At 53.6% G+C, this 19948-nt stretch overlaps 1 long non-coding RNA gene across 1 annotated transcript in view; it reads left to right on the forward strand.

Annotated features, from left to right (window-relative positions):
• Nucleotides 1-10094, forward strand: part of LOC309795382 — a 154752-nt gene extending 144658 nt beyond the window's left edge. The window contains exon 9 of the long non-coding RNA XR_014292246.1: nt 9789-10094. This is a non-coding gene — a long non-coding RNA (uncharacterized lncRNA). The remainder of the gene's footprint in view (nt 1-9788) is intronic.
• Nucleotides 10095-19948: the final 9854 nt, after the last annotated feature.

Genomic DNA, 19948 nt, shown 5'->3' on the forward strand with positions numbered 1-19948 from the left:
CATCCCAAGTAGGAGGCAGGAACCCTTGACAGGAAAACCTGAAAGATGGGTCCCCACGGGGCCATCCCGATAATCTGCTGGGGGCCTCTAAGCCCCAGAAAAGGCCACAGCCCTAATAAGGGCCTCACCCTATGGGTCCCAGGGGCCCTGTCAATCAGGGCAGAGGCGGGGGCACAGGGACGGGTCAGGCTGGCTTGAAAGAAAGCCCCGTATTGTTTTTGAAGAGCAGCCCATTTGCATCCTGGGTTTTACCGGCTGTGTGGCCACCCGGCCAATTTAGCGTTTGCTGGGAGCTGGGGAGGACAGGAGGGAGGAACAGCCCCCCCCGGGCCTTAGGTAGCCTGTGCTCATGCCCGGGGGGGGGGCGGGGGCAGGGGGAGGGGCACATTTTTATCCCATATTTGGTGATATGGTGGGCTTCAAGTTCCTCTTGTGCTCTCATTTGTCGGGACTTAATGAGAAACCCCAAAAGGATTTAGAAATTTCCCTTTCCCAAGGACAGGAAATAAATGGGAAAGTTCTAGGGAATTAGGGGAAAACCCATTGCAGGGAGAGACAGCAGCCTTTGTGGTCTGCTTGTGTGAGGGTGTGTGTGTGTGAGTGTGAGGGTGTGTGAGGGTGTGTGGGTGTGTGAGGGTGAGTGTGTGTGTGTGTGTGTGTGAGTGTGAGTGTGTGTGAGGGTGTGCGGGTGTGTGCGGGTGTAAATGTGTCAGAGTGTGAGTGTGTGCGAGGGCGAGGCCTCACCTCCCGATTCGCTTGCTGGCCTTGAGGCCATGCCGTCCTGAGAAGGTTAATTTTGGGGAGTGTCCAGAACCTCCCTCATGACGACGATTCATTCCTTGAAGCTCTCAGCTTTGAGTAAACAGTTTGTCTCTCGTCAGGCGTTTGGATGGGAGAGTAAAAGCACTGTGAGCGAGTGTAAACGCCGATTAAACGGTAAGGATATAAGGAATGAGCAGGTCCTCGTGCACCGTAAATACCCTCATTCATTTCTTCCATAGGACGCGAGTCTGCGAGGGGGAGGGGGAGGGGAGGGGAAGGAGGAGGAGGAAGGCTCGGCGTGAACCTGCTTCTCTGTGCTGCAGAGCGTCTTGCAGACCAGAACAGACTCGCTGGGAAAGGGAGGGCTTTGTGTCCGCCCGCACGCAGCCATTCATTAATTCACTACCGTAAAGAGAAGCAGTGCGAGCCGTGACGGGGAGATAGAAGTCGTTTCGGAGCAGTAAGGCCTTCGAGTAAAACAGGATGCTGAGTCCCTCTCGCTGTTAGGATGGAACCCGCTCCCCGCTCAGCGGTTCCTCCAGGGCGGTTCCCCCAGACGCCGGCATAACGGGTGGCCTCCTGCCCCTGCTCACGCAGATGCAGACGGCAGCCTGCGCGTCCCACGTCCCACACTTCGTCTTCTGTCTCTCAGCGGTCTCTCTTGGAATTCACGCTTCTGCCACATGAGCAGAGCCTTGTTCATTTTCACCAGCTGCATAGAACTCCATGTTTGGACACCCACAGTGCATGGAGCCCCGTCTCCTGAGACTGGATGTGTGGGTTGTTTCCAGTCTTTGGTTATTACAAACAATGCTGGCACAATATTTTTATCTCTTTGTACAGATGCTCGAGTAGATCCATTAGGTAAATCCCTAGAAGTGGAGTTTACTGGTAGAGTCTTGTGTTCTTAAATGTTTGATAAATACTGTCTATAAGTCTTTTTGAAAGAAGCAAACTAAATTCACGCCCCGTGGCGTAGCCCATGGGGGTGTATGGCTCGGATCTCCCTGCCTGAGAGACTCCGCCACAGCGAGAGAGGGCAGCTGGTAGCCTCCAGCTGGGGGTGACTGCAGGGCCTGCCTTGACTTTCTGGCTGAGGCTGCATGCCTTCTGGGCAGCCGATGGCCAAGCATGGCAGAAGCACAAGGCCCCGCCATTTCTGCCAGCAGGGACACCCTCCAGGGGCCTCATCCCTCAGGGCTCCCCATCAGCCTGGGGGAGACTTTCCCGGAGCTGCATGGAAGGCCGAGGCTTGGGGTTACCCCACGCTTCTTGCGTTCACGGGTCCAGGCTCTCCCACCTCCTCGGGCCCACTGTCCCCGGCCCATCACGTTGGCTCCACCCCAGCACAGCCCTCCCGCCCCACTCCATCCCGGCTACAGCTTCCCTGGGGCCCCGCACGGACGCATCTCAACACGCGAGGTTGCGGTCGGGGGCAGGGGCTACGGCTGAACGTTTCAGCCCCCAGTCGTGTCCAGATCTCTCATTGCATAACCAGAGAGCTGAGGCCCAGAGAGGGCAAGTGACTTGCCCAAGGCCACATAGTCAGTGATCTCCAACCTTGGGACACCAGCTGACCTTGTGTGTCCCCCACCCTCTGCCGAGTTTGAGCCAGGAGAATACACACTTGGCCTGTGCCACCTTTTCTACTTTGCCAGGTTTTCTCAAACTTCCCTGAAAACAGACGGGGGGTTGTGTGCCAGTCCTTGGACAGCCCGAGTACTGTTGTCCCCAGGGCGCCATTCCTATCTCAAATACAGAAGGGCCAAGGGCCAGGCAAGGGGACTTGGAATGTCCTGTGCTGTGGGGTCACTGGGCGCCGGGCTCCCCAGCTATGGTCAGGGCTGACAGTTGGCAAATATCCTCGGGTTTGGGCGGTGGACCAGAGGTGCGGGACAGGGAGAGGCGGGAGGAAACGGCACTGCCGCGGGCTCCCAGCGCCACCTCCAGGGGCTCGTAAGTCAGGGAGACTGGGATTCTGTCTACACACAGGAGCGTCGGACTGCAGGCTGTTTACCACGTGCTGAAGGGGCCTCATCAGCCATCTCTCTGGGCTTCTCGCCCGCCCAGCAGGGCTGACCGACTTCCACGATCACCTCGCATCGGCGGCCAGAGGGCAGCCTCAGGCCCAGCTGCAGCCTGGGCAGGGCTTGCCCAGCATGGACTCCGGCGGGGTTCGGGGGCTTGCCTGGTTAGGCCTGCAGCCAGGACAGGACGGCTTTGGCCCTGTGCTGAGGGGGAGCCGTGGAGGAGAAAGGGGGATGGGGCCACACATGCCTCTGTGCCCCTGAGGGCAGTGGCCAGCGCTGACTCATCTCTTGTCCTGAGTCCCTCGGCTCAGCACGCGGGAGCTCCTGCTCATTCAATGTTTGTCCACTGAGTGAATAAAGGAGATAGAGGCAGGGCGGAGCAAGGCGGGAGAATGAAATTCCTCCTGCCTCTGTCCTTGCTCTCGGGGGGGTTTGGCATCATTTTAAATCGTGCCGACCTCAACCTTGTGCCCAGCTCTGGACCCCGCCTGCCTGGCTGGGCAAGCGCTGGCTGAGCCCCTGCTGGGTGGACATGGCCGTGGCCAGCGGCAGACCTTCCATGGAGGTCAGCACCCAGTGGGGGCCCTGTGGGCACCCCAGTGGAGGGCAGAGGCCTCAGTGTCTGTGCTGGCCCTTTTCTGGCACTGGCGTGGAGGTGGACACGTCCAGCTCCTGTCCTCCACTGGACAGACGCCATCCCTACCCCAAAGTGTGTGTGCAGGGAGCTGAGGAAGACACACATGGGTGAACATGCCTGTGTGTACAGGGCTGTGAGCACGTGCAGGACTTCGGGTTTGCTGAGGGCCATTAGCCGCGTGGGCCCTCAGGCGAGGCCATCAGCCCTCTGTGGGTCTTGCCAGGAGACGGTGAGTGACGTTTTGTCTCTGGGCCCCTTGGCTGGGAGTGGCAGGGGGCCTGGCACCGTGTGTAGTGGGGCTGACCTCCTTCTCCTTGAAGTAAGTTCTGACGTCAGCTTGCAGGCCCCCAGCTAAGAACAGTACAGAAGGACGAATCCTTGAAAGAACAGTTAGGTCATCTGTGGATAATGCTGCTTCCACGTCGAAGCGGCGGGTTCACACAGGGGCTTGTAATGCTCAGCCGAGTCATGCATAAACGGTGACTCACACTCACCTTTGCCTTTGCTGATGGGTCGCCCAGGCTCCAGGTGCAGTGGGTGCCACCAGCCCATTTGCAGCAGTGGCCCAGCAGGCCGCTGGGACTGGGGCAGGTGGTCTGTGAGAAGGCTGTGAGGGAGATAACCATCTTTCAGCCAGAAGGCATCGCCTGGTTTGGAGTGAGAGGAACTGATGCTGGGAAATTGGCACCGGTGTTAAAACCATCCCTTGCGTTTGCTGTCAGATCTACTTGGGTTTTGCAAGGACCACTCCTGCTGCTGGGCTGAGATCGAGGAAGGGGGAGCAGGGGGACGCGTGGGACGGGGGGAGGCCAGTGCCGTGCTCCCGGTGGATCCTCCAGCGGTGACCGTGGCCCGGGCTAAGGGTCTGCGCCGATTTGCAGGTGGAGGGAGCCCTGCCCCGTGCAAGGCTGCCCAAGCGCTGGACAGGTGGGCGGGTGGATTCCAGGGGACACAGCTGGAGGGAGGTCAGGGGAGAGGGCTGGGCTCTGTTTGGAAACAGCACAGAGGTGCTCGGTGGAATGCTGAGAGTCGAAGAAGAGGCCTGGGCCAGCTTTGGAGCAGGAGGAGGGCCGGCCCAGGCCCTGGGGAGCCCTGCTGTTTCAGGGTCAGGCATGGAAGTGTCAGCCCAGGAGGGAAGCTGGAGGGGTGGGAAGGAACCAGGGCAGCACGGGGCACGAGCAGGACCGCCCTTGCCCTGAGACCGTCTGTGGGTCACGGGATCCATTCTCTTCCCGGGTGGGAGGCCCTGTGGGTTCCTCTTATCCACCGTTATGTCCCCAGAGCATAAGAGCATATGAGAGGTGGCAGCAGGCATCTGCTGAGCAAACACCATTGGGCCGACCGGCTAACGAGGCAGTACCAGCCTGCGAGACCCTGGGCCACTGGGTGTGCTGTGGGGCCTTCAGGAGGCTGGGCTGCTCCACCCTGCACCCCAGGGACTCAGCCGTCCCACCGCCCACCATGCGTCTCAGGGGAAACGGAAGGAAAGAAGTTCCAGGCTTTGCCGGCTGGTCACAGCACCCCTCCATCTCCTGTAGACGCGGCTTGGTGGCCGCCTCCCCAGGACCCTCCACAGCAGGGAGGCCCCACCTCTGCTTTGCACGTGCTCTCCCCTTTTTTGAAAACTGCTTTTCTCTTGTCATCAGACAGACACAGTTGGCGCTTCTGTGTCAACGCAGATAGAGCCTGCCCTTAGATCCCGTCTCAATGCTGGAGTCACAGGCCAGGCTAAATTAAAAAAGCAAAACGTGTCTGGCCCGATAGCTGACTTCATGTGCAGTGGAAAAAGCAAAAAATAAACACTGAGAGTTGATGACATCCGTACCATCTGTGGGCACGGTGCCCAGACAGGGCAAGAGCGAGGGAAGGGTCCACGTCCCTGCCCTGCACACAGGGCACCGGTGGGTCCCTGCAGCGGCCAGGAGCAGGTTCCACCGGAAGCTGTGGTCTCTACTGTAGAAACTGCCCTCCCCGGGCACCGTGGACCTCGGTGCCCAGGGCACATGACCTGTCACCCAAGCCTCCAAGTTCTCAGAGAACGCCCACCACCTGCTTCTGTCTGCTTGTCTGAGAAGCGGCCCAGGGGGCAGCATCTCCCTGTTTCATTTTTATCTTCGGTTTTTTCTTGCTCAGACGCTCTGCAGGATGAGTTTTGGAACTGGCTTTGGTCTGCATGATAAGAAGTCACTGCAGTACTGATGGGATATGGTCACCTGGTGATCGGGGAGGGTTTTGCCCTAATTTCGTGGAGGAGGAAAGGGAGCGCTGGGGAGCCAGGCAGCAGCCCTTCCGCCCCTGCACTGTGGCCCCGGCTCCAGCTGCGGGGGTCGCTGCCTCCCTCCCGGCTGCCCCGTGACGAACCCTCCTGCCACGTCTTCGATGACTCTTTTGATGAATATTTGCTTGACATCGACTTCAAATTGATACCCTCCTCTCTCATTTTTTACTCAACTTCATCATAAACAGTACAATTATTAACATGGGTTATGTCATTTTTTTTCTTAAAATACAATATTATAAGTACAAACCAGTTAATACGTTTCAGATGCGTCACCCACGCACCACGAAAGGGCCTCGAGGGCCACCGGGGAAGCATGCCCCTCTGGGAGCTGCTGGGCCAGCCGGCAGAGGGCTGGAGGCTGGGGTCCTGGGCTGTGAGGTGACCTGCTCCACCTCCCCAAGGGACTTATCCCTAGATATACTCTCAGACCTCTACCTGGAATACGGATCGCCTGAGTGTGCTCAGCATTTTATGGGCATAAAACATATACGCAGAAGAGAACCCAGACCCCCGACCCGTGCCCCCAGCCCCACGTGTGTCTCTACGTGTGAGCTCCACGAGGACAGGGGTCTGGGTCTGTCTTGCTCCCTGCTGTGTCCCCAGCACCTAGGACAGTGCCTGGCACGCACTAGGTCCTCGGTACGTATCAATGGAACACGTGTGTGTGGGTGAAAGAAGGAGCTGGAGTTCCCCCCCGCAGTCTGTTCCTCTCCAGCCTCCAGGCCACACTGGGCTACCATGCAGTGTGGTTGTGTCACCCCTGCTCAGAGCATCCTAGTGGCTCTCTCCGGTTTTCACAATGCTGTAGAACTGTGTCCCCCACGCTCTGCTCTGCCGCACTCAGATTCCCATGTTGAAACCCTCACCCCAGTGTGGCAGTGTTCGCAGGGGTAATTCCAAGGTGATTAGGTTTAGGTGAAGTTTAGAGGTTGAGGCCCTCGTGATGGGATCAGTGCCCTCGTGAGAAGAGGAGGAGGACGTGGGGAGAAGGCCATCGTCTGTAAACCAGGAAGAGAGATCTCACCAGGACCCAAATCTGCCCGCACCTTGATCTCATGCTTCCAGCTTCCAGAGCCGTGAGAAGCGTGTCTGTGGTTTTGGTCCCCCAGTCTGCGGTGCTTTGTCACGGCAGCCTGAGCTAAGACCACGACCTTAGGATGGTCTTCAAGGCCCCAGCTCCTTCTACCTGTGCCCTCTCCTCCCTGCTGGACCGTCTGCATTGCCTAGGACGTGCCAGGTTCTCGCCTGTCAGCGTTTCCACAAGCTGCTCCCTCTGTAGGGACGCTCTCCCTCTGTTTATCACCTGGCCGATTCCTTTGGGGCTCAGTTTACCCCTCACGGCCTGAGGACGCCCCTGCTGACCACCGTCTCCACCCGCTACCGTCCCCCGCACCCCACAGCACTGTGGGGTTGCCCCTTTGTATCAGGGGGATGGGCGAGTGACAACCCTAGGTGACGTCACACAACGAAGGTCTACTTCTCACTTGGGGTCCATGTTCAAAGAAATTCCTTGGGGCCTTGTTCCCCATCACCAGTTAGGGCCCCGGCTAGATGGAGGCTCCACTCTGGGCATAGCCAGGAAGAGAGAGAGTGTCGCGAACTCAGTCCTGCCCTAACTGCCTCTGACCCGAAGTACCAGGGGTCACTGCTCACGGTCCATTGGTCAGACCTAATCACCTGGCCCCAGCCTACCTGGGAGGGGGAAGAGAAATACATGAACTCCACTGTGTGCTCAGGAAAAGGAAAATACAACGGAATGGTCTCTGCCGTCACCCGTCATAGAATGTTCCTGTTTAATTTCTGCTCATTCCCTGGCCCAGACTGAAGTTCCTCTGGTCCCTGGATTTCAGGTTTCTCCCCAGTCTTACCCTGGGCACATAGCATGGGGCCCTCCTGAGGGACCAGGAAGGTTTGAGAAGGATCCACATGGAGCACAAGCCCAGTCAGGACCCACGGCCAGCTGCCCCCAGCAGACACCTGAGTCCCTGGGTGGTGCCCTGGTTTCTCAAATGCTCTGCACTGTGTGCCGACTGCAATGGGTCGTTTCTTCACCCGTCTACCCTCCGCTTCCGTCATTGGAAAACGTCGAGGACCTATGGAAAATCCTAAACACACTCCGTCTGTCTTGTCTGTTTTCCATTTTGTGCTGTTTTTTGTACAATAAACAAGGTGAAAGCAATGAGATAAACAGCGTGAGATTTAAAGGGTTTTTAATGAATGAACAATACCTAACTGTTCTGAGAATGTGAATCCTTAGTTTACACTGATAGTTGGAAAACACAGCATTTGGACGGCAGCCAGTTTTCCAGGGTGAATAAACACCTCGAGAGGGACAAATATTTTTCACAGACCATCAGTGAAACAGAGGCTCAAATATTTAAAAGTAAATACATAAAAAGGGAAGAAATAAAGAAAAGAAAAGGCAAGGTGACCCTGCTGACCTTCAGTTTCCAAATGAGCTAAAAAACAAGTTTTTATAGTTATGTTTACTGCTTCCAAAGAAACAAAACCTTTTACTTTAACTCCTCTGTGCCACTACTCCCAGAATGAGTTTTTCTAAAATGTCACTCTTGAGATTGGACGAGGGACTTCACTCTTTAGGCCTCAGTTTCCTCACCCATGAAATGGAGATAATTATAATTCCTCATTCACAGGGTAATTATGAGAACTAAAGAGGTTAATGTATGCAAAGGGCTTAGACCAGGGCCTGGCACCTGTGAGTTCCATATACGTGTTAGTCATCACCACCGTCATTGTCATCTCCATCACTGTCACCATTGACATCACTATCACCATCACCATCATCACCATCTTATCATCATCACCACCATCATCATCGTTATCACCATCACTATCACCATTGACATTATATCACCATTGCCATTATCACCATCTTATCATTATCATCACCAGTCTCATTACCTCCACCACCATCATCATCACCATCGTCACCAGTCTCACTACCATCATCATCATCATTATCAATAGTTACAAACCGCATTTGATGGAGGCAATGAAAGCAGCTATCAGGGACCCATCCCCTGGTTGATATCAGACAGTGACCATCCAGTGGGATGTAAGCTTGACTGTTGAGCATAGACCTAAAATATGAGTATATTGCTGTTTTCCTGGCTTTCACCCCAATGAGGCACAGGCATGCATGTCCACACACTTCATACACCCACACGCTTGACTCCTTTCTGAAAATTCTCTGTACTACTTCTGCTCTGCTGTGAGGATGGTGACATAAAGGCAGCTGCTAGGCCGGGCAGTTCTCAAGAATTCACGCAGTGGCAGAATGCTTCTTCTCGATCCACCATTGCCAGGGTTGCAGAAGCACATGCTCCGAAATGTCAACAGTGGTCGCCTCCAGGAGCAGCATTAGAAATAGGGCACCCGCAGGTCCCTAGTTTGTGCCTGGTTTCCCCCTGGTGTCATCACTCACAGTGCTCCAATTATGAAGTATATGATCACAACAATTGTAGTGATTTCTGCTCTTCTTTTTGCTTGTCTCTATTTTCTAAGCGTTCAACAGGAAACTCTTCTAATAAAGAGGAAACCAGTACAAGTGACAAAGCACTAGCTCAGGTGCCTCCTTCCCCAGAGAGGGTTCCCTGCTCCCCCAGCATGAATCATGCCAGGCAGAATCTTCTCCAGCCTCTTCGTGGCCGGCTGGCGTTAAATATTGGCTACCGAGCAGGAAGCTGGACAGCCCCACCCCCAGCTACTGGTGTCATGACGGTCCGACTAGTGATGGTGAGAAATTGAATCACTCCTATGGGAGACATAACACGCAGAGGCCTTCTCCCAGGACGCGGTCCCATTTGCTGGGCAGTGTAAGGCAAGGCTTGCACAAGAGCAGTTGGGCTGGCTCCGTCTGCTTGGTGCTTCTATCCGGTGATATCTCTCCACGTGGGAGCGGAAAGAAATGAACCCAGGAACCATGTCCAGGAATGAATCGCTGTGTCTGCAACTTTATACTCATTAGAGTTTTAATAAACTCCTGCTTGTTTTTATAGGGATTTTTTTCCATCACCTTTGAACTACCTTAAAACAATAAAGTGCCCTCTTCACACAGGTTGGCCCAGTGGGAAGACTGACCTTATTTCGATTCTCCTACTGAGAGTGACGACTCAGCCTCAAGTGCCAGGGATGCCGTGATCGTATGAGACACGGAGCTCAGCCTCTGCAGTGACCCCTGGAAGAGGAAGCAACTGGACGTTTCCTCTGCACATTGTCTTGTGCAAAGATACAAGTAAGGGATATTTGTATTGGTTTGTTTTTTCTTCTCTGAATGCCAGAAAAACTTGCTAAGTTTAAGGATAAATGGAGGGAAAAACCTGCATTATTAAGTTTTAATGGATAATCATGTTCAAACCAAAGACCCGTGTCTGCTCTGTGGCCATGACCGTCCTCACACCGAAAGGCCTGAGCACACTTTGGGGGCACAGATTTCAGATAAGCCAGCTCTCGTGCTTAACACCCGAGGGTGCTCCCTACCTGGTGCACCTTGGCATCACCTGTGCACTCGCTGTTCCCTGGAATGCTCTTCCCGTCTCTTCCCTAAGGTTTGGCTTTGGGAATTTCTAGAGACAATGATCGTCCTAATTGTCCTGTGTGGCGCTCTGCTCATCACCTGTTTTTCCTGCTTGTTTACTTGTTGACTTTCGGTTTTTTCCCACCTGGAGGGTAAACTCCATGAGGGCAGGGACTCATCATTGTAGTTTCGTTTCTGAATGATAGATTGTAATGTACAATGCTCCTGTTCTTAAAGGCACAGTGCTCCGTGCGTCGCAGGAGACCAGGCTGGGTGGTCTCCAAGTCCCCTTCTGTTTTTTTGATCCCAATGGTCGGGTCCAAGTCTCATTTAAAACCTCCTTTCTCTCCTCCTGAATCGACTCCACAGTACCAGACTCAAATCCGCTTCCCTCAGAAAACCTCTCCTAGGCCTCTCCCCGTGCCCTCTCTGATCCTGCATCCAGTGAGCAAGCATATGCTGAGCGCCAGCTGCATGCCTGCACCGCACTTGGCTGGAGGTTCCGCCGTGGACAGCATTGTCTCAGACACGCAGGCTGGCCCCCGTGGAACAGAGCACAGGTGCAAGGAGCGAGGGGCTCGCGGAGCTTTGTGGGTTAGGAATCTCCCCTCCCATCACTGGCTCCTGTTCTAGACTGAGTTAGGGTCTTCTGAGTGGTGCCCAAGGCATCCTGGTACTAATTTTCCCAAAAGCCATTTCTCTGTGTTTAAGACACTGTCCTTCATTCCAACTGGAACCCTACAGAACTGCTCCCAGGCCAGGAAGCTACTGTGTGGGGCTTTCTCTACTTCAGATAAAAGTCCTGCTGCCTGATTAGCCAACAGTTCCACCCAACGCAAGGGAAGGGAAGATTGTTGAGACACAGCTGCCTTCAGAGGGGAGCTGACAAGCAGGTGGAAGGTAGATGTTTTGGAGGGAAGGGCCCAGTTAACAAAATGAGGGAGGAGACATCCCTGTTGTTTATTTCTTCTTAGATTCATAGTCCATTTAACCAAGGGTGCTGACGGGGAGTATTTGGATAGAAATATTAGATGCTCTGAAATCAATGCCTAATACCCTGCCAGAGACACCCAGCTTCTGACCATCATGCACACTCATACCCACACACATACACACTCACACACACCTTTACAAGCTCTCACAAACTCACACACATACCCCTACACTCATTCATACACTTATACAAACTCTTATGCACACACACATGCACACACTGCAAGAGATTATCGACCTGAGTCACCCCCCATCTTTTTTCAATCTCTAAAAAGCTGCATTTACCAAAATAAGTAAAACATGTGAGGTATGGGATCCACCTTGTTGAAGGACTGGGTTTTATTGGTCAACTGGTAAATCAAAACACATGGAAAAGTGCTACATTTAGGAACACACTGCGACTGTATTACCCCTCGTTTTACTGGTTCAGCCCTAATCGGAACCAGCTGGCAATAAAGAAGCGAGTTCATGGGAATCCACCCTTTGTTGAAAGCGGGGCTGGGGGGATGCTGGAGGCCGATGAGCATGATGAAAACAGCTGTAATTGACTCACGAGGTCAGGCTCTGGGTAGGGCTCGGGGACAGAGGTGACACTACAGCTGGTGCATAAAATGCCGGGCTCCCGGTTACCTATAACTGTGTACAGAGGAGCCAGCGAGAAAGGCACCATTTGTGAGGCTCCCCTCAGTGTCTGCTCCCGCTGACCTGACGCAGGCTTGCTCTAGAATCTCACAGTTACTCTGGGATGCTTGTTGACATTAATCACCATAATGTAATGATGGCACTCGTGATGGTGATGACGACGATGATGATGATGATGGTGACGATGATGGCGGTGGTGGGGATGATAATCATGGTGGTGCTGGTGATGATGGCGATGGTGATGGAGATGATGATGTGATGGTGGTCATGACGGTGCTGATGAAGATGGTGATGATGGTGACGGCGGCAGCAGTCAGAAACTTCAAACGCTCCACAAAGCACGTGGAGCATCTCCACATCAAAGCGCTTCAGTGTTAATATGTGAGCCTTGTAACCTTGACAACACTAATTGAACAACTTTCCATCCTCCTTGTGTTTTATCTGTTTTAAACACTTTTTCCCCCAAACAAGGAAACTGGCGTCTGAATTCTAGAAATGGAACATACACACATGCCACCCCAACTCCCCTTCCTGTCACTAATCAGCTCAGTGGCTCCACCCTTTGGAAAATTGTGATGCATTAGGAGGGTCTGTGGGATATTTTTAGCACCTGACACCATCCCATTTCTTCCTCTCTCTGCAGTGTTGTGTGATGTGCACCTTGTTTAATCACCATACTTTAATTTTATAGACAGATTTTTTAATAAGTCTGCTAATATTTTGAGATCTGCAGAGGGTTCAGCGTCAGACTTGGGCCTGTCCGCCTGGACCTGGGCCAGGGCGCACTGTACACACAGGCTGCCCTTTCTCCTGGGCCAGGGCACACTGTACACACAGGCTGCCCTTTCTCCTGGGCCGGGGCGCACTGTACACACGGGCTGCCCTTTCTCCTGGGCCGGGGCGCACTGTACACACGGGCTGCCCTTTCTCCTGGGCCGGGGCGCACTGTACACACGGGCTGCCCTTTCTCCTGGGCCGGGGCGCACTGTACACACGGGCTGCCCTTTCTCCTGGGCCGGGGCGCACTGTACACACGGGCTGCCCTTTCTCCTGGGCCGGGGCGCACTGTACACACGGGCTGCCCTTTCTCCTGGGCCGGGGCGCACTGTACACACGGGTTGCCCTTTCTCCTGGGCCGGGGCGCACTGTACACACGGGCTGCCCTTTCTCCTGGGCCAGGGCGGGCCTTAGTGACACTCTCACACAGAATCTGAAGCTAGCGTCTCATTTCTTCTCGACACAGGATGTCTGGGATTCAGTACCAATTGCTGGAAGTTGGTGAGATGAAATTGATCTATCATCCCTGGAGATGTTGTAATAAAAATAACACCAGGTCTTTTCATTTCAAACTTAATCCCTTGGCTTCCACTGGCCCCGTAGTGAAAGTAAGGGGCTGAGTAGAGTGCACTGCATTTCTAAATCATGAACATAGAAAGATTTAACCATTTTGGTGGTCAACACTCTGTACCCTGCTCATTAAATCCATTTAGGAGAACTACTGTTTGGAATCATACAATGGATTAACCTCTTGGCTGTAAAAAGGGTGAAGTCGTATGCACGGACAGGCCTTGAGGCCCCCGTGTCTGCCCTGCTCCCAGCTCCCAGCCGAGGAAAACACTGTCCCCAGAGCACTGCCCCTCCCTGGCATTGGCTACACACCACTTTGCTGTTGGAATGTAAGCTTCATGAGGGTAGAGACTTAATCTGTCTCATTCCCTGCCACCCTTCCTTGCCTTGGACAGTGCCTGGTGTGTAGAAGATGCTCAGTATATTTATAGAATCAGTGAATGAATGAATGGGACTTCCAGATTTCTGAGTCCTGGATAGAAGGGTGGGATTCTCTCAGGGAGCTCGTTCCCCAGCAGTGTCCCCCGCCCCCGGCCGATTCCTTGCATGTGGAGAGAACAGCCAGGTGGGGAAACACCAGCCTGTATTTCCAATAAGAAATACGTGATTTTTCTTGTATTCACTTTTGTAACCAAGGGGAGCCCTTTCTGCTGAGTAACCCTGCTGGTGGACAAGCAGCTTTGGAAACCAGCGTGCCCAGTGACTACGGGATGCACTTCCCGTCACACGTGCAGCCTGCATCTGTGAAGAGGAGACCTGAGGGGTTCACGAGCGTGTACCTGGGGTCTGCCTTGCTCTCTTCGTGGCATTTTCCTCTCTGCTGGGCTAAGCTATGACCAGGTTGGAGCTCCTACCTCACGAGTCAGACCTCTTTGCCTTTCCCGGCTCCACCTTTGGCACAGTCTCTGGACCCGACTCCATGCCAACCTGGTAAGGGGGGCACAGAGCTGTATGTGTCTTGGAGGCAACACGACAGGGGCGTAAGGGCCTCAGGGTTGCAGAGGGAAGAACAAAGGCTCACTTGGGTGCAGACACGCCTCTGGCTGGTGAACAACCACATTGGATCTCTTACTTGGAAAGCCTTTCCAAGAGGCCTGAGAAGGAAGTTTCCTTGGTGTGTGTGATGGATTCCAAAGCTATGAACTTGCCTTGTTGAATGTTCTTTGAAGTGACATGGACTGTGTTTTCTCGATGAAAAGGACATGCTGGAGAATTTCCTTCAAGGGAATTCCTTAGACGATTCAAGTTGGAGGGGGAAATTTAGAGGGAAAATGGGTTCCCCCCGCCAGGAATTCTAATGAATGAAAACCATCTTTCCCACGCGCCCAGTCCTACACGAGCTTGGAGAGCTATCACATGGATCACTACAAAGACCTCGGGCCATAATTCTGGAGTGAATTGCAGGACTGAGAGGGTTTTCTGGCCTTCAGAAAAGACGCAGCCACTCTTCCCTTATCCCTGGGCTTCCCTCCAGATACACCATTTAACATTGTGTTCCTCAAAGGGACCATGGGACCATGGACCCAGCTCGTGAAGGCCCTCGGTGGGGAAGGCAGGGCCATAGTGATGTTAGACATCATAAACCCAAGTCACGTTTTGAATGTCAAAAGGAGTCCTAATAGCCAACTACCTCCCCTACTTTCTTCCTAAGAGAACTCAGATTTTATGCGAAGGGGCAAGGTCCCCAGCTAAAAGACCACCGTGTCCAGTTTTCCTCCTCACCGTGGGGTCCAGTACCGCCCCCATCATCCCCGCCATTAACATTGTGGGGCTGATGGAGTGTACGTACGCAGTGTTAAAGTAGCCTCCAGTCACCCTTCAGCGCCGAAACTGGTGTAGGAGCACCCATGGCTGAGGGTGTCAGCAGTGGAGTCTGGGCTCAAATCCCAGCACAACCAGGATGTGGAGCCGAGGACAGGTTACTCCCTGGGCTTCAGTTTTTCCGTGTCTGCAAGATGAGAGTGATCCTAGCTCCTAACATAGGGACACTGGGAAGGTTAGGTGATCAGAGGGTGCTGGTGGTGATGATGATGACGGTCTTAGCACCACGACCATGGCTAGGGATAACAAAGCAACTGCATCTGTGGTTACAAGGGTTGAATGTTTCTGGCAGTCAGATAATATGTTTTCCAGGGCGTGTCCTCACCCTAAATCGAGGAAGATGCTAAAGAGAAACCCATTGCCTGACTCTGATCAGTGTGGGTCCAGGAAGCAAATGAAAGAAGTCTGGTTGTTCTAGAAAGGAGTTGGGGCCATGGGAACTGTGAGAGATGCCAGTGCTCAGAAGCTGTGGAGCCCCACCATCCACTTGGGTTGGTGTGTCTTACCCAGCACATGACACGCATGCACCTACCACCTGGCCATCCTTTCTCCTCAAACGCCCTTTGCCCTCTCTGCCAAATCACCCTCCAGGGTTAAAGTGGGTACAAGGGCATCAAGCCGTCACTCATGTCTAGATGGTGTTTCATTCAATCCTCAAAATAACTGTACAAAGTAGGCAAAGTAGGCACTATTACCTCCATTTTACAGATGAGGAAAGTGAGGCTCAGAGAAGGGAATTCGTTGCCCAAGGTCATCCAACCAATGATCAGTAGATGCTCCAGCCCCTTCTCCCCATGGGCTCCTTGAGGCACCTTAGGGTTCCTTGGAACCCAGTTTGCAAACCACTGCCCTAGCCACTCTCTCATGGGCCTTCCCAGTCGGCCGTATGGTTATTTATATGACTTTGGTCGTCCTTTGTGGTCCTGAGGTGGTGAGGAGTGGATAAAATTCAGCATGCACTGCACCCGGTGGGGCTCACCAGGTGCTCTGACAGCAAGGTGTTTTCTTTCCTAAAACGAGCCTCTGCAGACGCTGTGCACAGCAGAGTGGGCAGCTGCTTGGAGCCTGATGAGAACTTTCCACTGGTGCATACAAAGGGGCAGCTTGGCTCGGCGTCCATCACAAGGGCATCAACAGGAGACGGAGCTCGGGCCTCTGCTGTCCTCGGTGGGACAGGTCCCCGTTTCCCTCCAAGTCTGGCTCGGCTTCACCAATGGAATAAAAATGGAACGCGGGATATAATTACACTTGCCGAGTTAGCAGCTGAGAAGCTCATGTGTTTGCTTACGTGTGCACAGAATGAAATCTCGGCTCACAAGCGGGGGTGTTAGGATTATTAAATGTGTGTTGGTGGAAGGTTTGGCAGCTCTCTGGTCGCAGGCATGGAGCTAGAAGTTGACTCAGAGTCCCAAGTGATGGCTCCACACTCATCCATGTCTGTTAGTCATGATGGCCCATCTGCCTGGAGGAGGAGGTCCCTTCCCGAGGCAGGAGGGTGCGTAGGAGATACTGGCAAGGTGCCAGTGGGGGGGTTTGTGCTTGGGCTCCCCCTGTGCCCACGTGCAGGTGGAGCTGGGAACTGACCAAACCAGAGACTTCAAAGCAGGGTCCTGGGCAACCTTCCAGGTCACGCTAAGCACTGGAGGTTCAGGAGGAGATCGGAAGGTGTGCACACAGAAAGCAGCTGGACCCAACTTTCTGACTGTACCCTGACTCACCAAAGTCCATGCTTTGAGAGGAGAGGGCAGTGGGACACATGGCATTTATCTGAGCTGTCATCGTATTAGTGCACTGGTTACCACACCTCCGTGAGCTTGAGAAGCCCCTGGGAAGCTATGTATACAATGTGCGTCCATCTCCCACCTCTTGCTACAGGTGTGCTCCTCCCTCCGGCTCCGAGTCACTGGCACTGCAAAGGGGTTCAGGAATCCATGTGTTCACAACACCTGGCCTTTCTGATGTGGCTGTGAGTGAGTCACAGTTTGGGAGACAAGTTCTAGAGCAGTGGTTTTCACACTCCAGCCCGCTCAGGATCCCTGGGAGGCTGTGTTAGAGCACAGCCCCTCCCTGCAGCTTACGATGCAGCAGTTCACGGACAGAGCTCCAGAATCTGTACTTCTAACACATTCTTGGGCGAGGCCTTGCTGCTGCTACTGGAGCCCCACTTTGAGAACTATTCTTTTCCTGTCTTGGAGAAAAAAAATCAGCTTGGTCATTTCAGTGGCTCTAAGGAGGGGAAACCATGCCTTACTCAGCTTTTATTCCCTAGCATGGCAGGCTCACCCTTGGCTAATTAAATTCACCTTGAGATCTTTTAGAATGTTCCAGTGATGTTCTTTTTCTTTTTATTGAGATGTGTTTGATGTATGATATTATACAAGTTTCAGGCGTACAACATAGTGATTCACAATTTTTACGAATATACTCCACTTATAGTTATTATATAATATTGGCTATATTCCCTGTGCTATACAATATATCCTTGTAGCTTACTTATTTTACACATAGGAGTTTGCATCTCTTAATCCCATACCCCTAGCTTGCCCCTCCCCTTTACCTCTCCCCACTGGTAACCACTAGTTTGTTCTCTGTATCCATGAGTCTGTTTCCATGTTATATTCACTAGTTTGTTTTATTTTTTAAGGTTCCACATGTAAGTGATATCATACAGCATTTGTTTTTCTCTTTCTGGCTTACTGCACTTAGTAAGATAATCTCTAGTTGCGTCCGTGTTGCTGCAAATGGCATTATTTCATTCTTTTTTATGGCCGAGTAGCATTCCATTGCATATATGTACCACACCTTCTTTATCCATTCATCTGTCGATGGACACTTAGGTTGTTTCCATGGCTTGGCTATCGTGAATAGTGCTGCTATGAACATGTGCATTGGGGTGCCTGTATCATTTTGGGTTAGTGTTTTTGTTTTCTTCAGATAAATACCCAGGAATGGAATTGCTGGGTCATATGGTAGTTCTATTTTTAGTTTTTGGAGGAACCCTGATGATGTTCTAATTGGGGGTGGGGTCCTGGCAAGCTGCCCTCCCCCAGGTGCAGCCAGAGCTGAGAACCACCTTAGCACAGAGCAGGCAACCAGTTTCCATTTCCATGTTAGTATTTGTCGAGCGCCCATAGTATGCTTTCGGTCAGTAATTACCAGGTGCCTGTTGTCTTCCAAATGCTGTGTCAGAGTCCGTGGGGACAGAAGAAAACGGTGTCTGTCCAGGTCTCAAGCAGCTTGTGGCCCACTGGAGGCGACAGGTGTGCAGTCACAGGTAGGAGCTACAATCGAAGGACGTGCAGGCGCTGCAGGGCCACAGAGCAGAGGAGCTGGGCAGGGTGTGAAAAACTTCCAAAAGGAGGCAGAGTCTGGGCTGGGTCTTAACAGAGGGCAAGGGAGAAGGCAAGAGCGCTCACCCCGGGCCGGTGGGCCGCGTCCTGTGCCGCGTCCTGCGTCCTCACGCAGCGGTCAGGGAAGCCTCAGCAGGCCGGTGTGGCTGGAGGGTGGAGCGTCGGGGCAGGAGTGCTGGAGGACGAGGAACGGAAGTCACTGAGGAGCACAGCGTTTAGAAGTGAGCTGAGTTTGGAGCATCAGATTGCAATTCATTTTCCCCAACTGAGAGCTGGAGGCTTGGCCATCAGCCCCTTGCAGCCACATGGTGGGATGGGTTCTCACCCCTCCCAGTGGGAAAGCACAGCCCTTTGAGTCTGCGTTCCTTTAAAGAGCATTGATTCTAATGTTTTCCTACGTGCTTTTGGTGCCGGGGCTCGTGCTAGAGCCCCAGCACCCATCTCCTTCCAGGAGCGAGCGGGAGGGCAGGGTGGGGGACGGGGCTGCTTGCTGGGGCAGTTGGCTCCTGGTCCGGACCCTGCTAGTCGTTCCTGGTTCGCTTCTCACTGCTGTGCCTATAGAGTGAAGCTGGGCAGAAAATCCCAAGACCAGTGGAGCCCTGACCTTAGAAAGTTGTCTCCTGCTGAACCAATGAGCCAGTGGAGACGAGACAGGAAGGACAGCCTGAAGACCCCGCGGCCCCCGTGGCTCCCTCTGACACCCGGCCTCCCCGCCTGCGGTGCCCTCTCACCCAGCCCAGCGCTGCAGGTCCCCGTCCCTGGGCATCCTGGGACAAGGCCAGGACACCGCAGAGCAAGGTGCTGGCACTTCCCGTCAGGGTGAATCCCAGCTGTCACCTCCACAGCCTCCAGCTAAGAGAGAGCTTCCCAGGTCCCCAGTCCCTGAAGAGAAATTGGTTTATTCAACAGTGTTTCAGAAATTAAAACCAGGGCCTCACTTTCGTATTTGGGCAGTCGGATGGGAAAAGTCAGACATGAAAGAAGGAACGGGGACATCTTGGGTGTGGGGCTCTCGGGGGCCTGGCTCGGGATAGAACAGCTGAGCCAAGCCGTGCTGGTCCGCTCCACTCCTGAACCCCGAATGCTGGAGCAGGGGTGCTGGATGGTGTGCCAGGGCGGTACCCCCATCTGCCAGGAGGAAGTGCTGAGAGGGGTGGGGCCGGGGGTCAGCACAATGATGGGAGTTGTGGGTTTGACCGTGGCTGGGATGCCTATGTAATGTACTGTCCAGGCAGAAGGGCAGCTACTGATCACTCCGCTGGGATGTGGGTGTAAACCAGAGCTGTCCAGGGCGGGCGGGTGGTATGGAAAGCCAGCCCACGAGGCGGAGTTGAAGGAACTAGGGATGTTTAGGCAAAGAGAGGATGAGTTGGGGGAGGCATAAAGCCTGCATTTTCTAGAGTCAGAGTTCCTGACATGAAGCCCTGGCTCCATCACTAACCATCTGTGTGACCTCAAGCAAGCGCCTTGACTTCTTCATCAGGACTGGATAATCATGCCTGCCTCACTGGGCTGCTGGCCAGAGGAGTCAGGATACTAGAAGCCTGG

This window comes from Mesoplodon mirus (genome assembly GCF_964341445.2).
Source record: "Mesoplodon mirus genome assembly, chromosome: 19".
Classification (NCBI taxonomy): Eukaryota; Metazoa; Chordata; class Mammalia; order Artiodactyla; family Ziphiidae; genus Mesoplodon; species Mesoplodon mirus.